The sequence below is a fragment of the Rhyacophila brunnea genome, unplaced genomic scaffold (assembly GCF_057557595.1).
Source record: "Rhyacophila brunnea isolate RB1 unplaced genomic scaffold, BYU_Rbru_1.0 scaffold_28, whole genome shotgun sequence".
Classification (NCBI taxonomy): Eukaryota; Metazoa; Arthropoda; class Insecta; order Trichoptera; family Rhyacophilidae; genus Rhyacophila; species Rhyacophila brunnea.
The window spans coordinates 1465576-1468382 of record NW_028232945.1 but is presented as its reverse complement, the minus strand read 5'-3'; positions in this window follow the sequence as shown (position 1 = coordinate 1468382).

The window sequence follows — 2807 nt, the reverse complement described above, 5'->3', positions numbered from 1 at the left end:
AAAAATACTTGAACTAATAAGTTTTGAATGTTAGAGGTATGGAAGAGATGGGTAAACATACAGATAAATTTTATACATCAGAAACGAATCAAGTTAGACTTACTAAGAAAACATTCCAGAGTTTAAGAACTAAAATTAAACAACATACAAAATATCTGATAATAATATTTGATTTATGAAGATTCAAAAACGAATAGACTATAAGGCATCTATTCCTAATACTTAGAAATTATCATTTTATTTATTAGTGGCTTAATTTCATTTTTAGCTATTTATATGTTGTCCAAGAATAATTTAAATAAGGCATCTATTCCTAATACTTAGAAATTATCATTTTATTTATTAGTGGCTTAATTTCATTTTTAGCTATTTATATGTTGTCCAAGAATAATTTAAATAAGGCATCTATTCCTAAAGCTTAGAAATTATCATTTTATTTATTTATGGCTTAATTTCATTTTTAGCTATTTGAATGTTGTCCAGAATAATTTAAAAATTCACTTTAGAACAGATTTTGTAGGATAATATAGCCCTCTCGTTATCTTTATAGTTTTTCTCAATAAACCTTAATCTTTCCATACTTGTTAGTTCAACTATCTTCCTCAATCCTATTGTTTGTGCGTATGTATCTGCTTTAGTTGGCATCACGAAATACAAAATATAAGACTTACGGTAGCTTGCAACCACACCATCCCAAGTTATGAAGTATGGCATTATTTGTGTTAGAAATTAAATTTTATAGTCGCGAATGTTCCATCTTATTGCTTTGACAACCAAGAAAAACCATAGGTGTCTCTAATGGGCCGATAAGATTGATATTTATTTCAATCACGTCCACTTTACAACCTTCCTCTATGCATCTTATTTTTAAATACTTATTAATTCAAGAATCATCATCTTAAAGACTTGTTAATCCAAATATCATAGGCTATAAATCTTCTCTTTTGAAAATTTATAAATCCAAGTATCTCCCGATAAGAATATTCAACTTTCAAGACTCATAAATTCAAGTATATTCCGATATAAATCTTCAACTTTCAAGACTTATTAATTCAAAAATCTTCAACTTTCAAGACTTATTAATTCAAGTATCTTTCGATAAGATTCTTCTCTATTGAAGACTAATTAATCCAAGTATCTTCCGATATAAATCTTCAACTTTAAAGACTTATTAATTCAAGAATCTTCAACTTAAAGACTTGTTAATCCAAATATCATAGGCTATAAATCTTCATCTTTCAAGACTTATTAATTTAAGTATCACCCGATAAGAATCAAATCTATTAAAGTTTACTTAATCCAAGCATCTTCCGATAAGAATCGTCAACTTAAAGACTTATTAATTCACGCGTCTTCCTTCCTCTAATCTATTGTTTGTGTGCCTTCGCTTCTATTGGAATTACCGACTCCTTTATACATTTTTATCAGATTTGTGATTACTAAACCACATACTTTATGGCATGTAGCATCATTACTGTTCTCTATTTGTAAATTAGGTGGGCTTCATTCGTGGTAAAATCATATTTTCCCAAACTTTGGGCTATTAAAAAGTTATATATTTTCAGGATAATTACATGAAATAACAGGACCTCTAAAAGAAATAAGAGCTTACAAATAATAATATTTTAAAGCGAATAAAAAAAATCCATGATTTTTTCTAGATTAAAGATAAGTTTTGTTTTTACTAAACATTAATTTTATTGTTACTAATGAATTATTTTTTTTTTGAAAATATTGTTTTATTTGATAAAATTTTGATTTTCTTTTCATAGTTTTAAAATTGTTTTTTTCCTTTTATTCTAATAGTCACGTTTTGATTTGCTGAAAGACGAGCTCAGTGGGGCATATTTATTATATTAATGTGTTTATATATGAAATAAAGTATAAGAATTTACGTGTGTATAATAGAGATAATATAAATTTTTTTTAATTTTTGCGTGTAAGTAAATATGCGAGTAATATCTTTTACGATATAAACAACCAGTCTAGTTTAAAATTCAATATCGTAAAGTGATTTTACAATTTTTTTGTTTTATTTATTAGAATTCCGTATTAATTTTTATTATACACCCGTGCAAATTGATAAAAAAAACTTATCGGAAACGCAAATTCTATAAGGTAATGAAAAGATAAATATGATCTCATAAAGTTGATAATGAGGTGCTATAATCAAAGTAACTACATTTTAAGCATTATAAAATACAGAAACGAAAAAAAATCGCTGAATTTGCGCGTAAAATAATTGTTTAATCACAAAAAACATTTCAATTTCTGTTAAATTTGAGGAGTTCATGGAAGTTTATATATTTGGGGAAAAATATAATAAAAATTAAAAGTTCATACTTATTATTAAATAAAATATTATAGTATAAATTAGTGAATTTATCATTTTTTTGTAGAAATTAGTGAGAATACCATAGCGCTGACTAAATCCGACTATTTGAATGCAAATAATTAAATGGAAATTCATTTTAGCCTTGTTATCCTACTTTAGCAAACGTAATTTTTATTTAATAATAATCATTATTTTTTATATCTAAAATAATTTAATAAGTTCTTTTTATTTTGATCCCTGTTTTTCGATTAGGATTTGTGATAAATGTTTTAAAGAAATATAAATCCCGAATATTACTTTAATACAGATTTAATTTTTTTGTTATCAATATATTTTTCGCTTATTATTCGATAATTTGAACTTTCATTCTAAATACGAATTTTATACTACAAATTTTAAATACGTATCATTAATTGTTTTTTTTGTTGCTGCTTTAAAGGTTTTCCCGCTGTAAAATCTGTTTCAAGGGTTG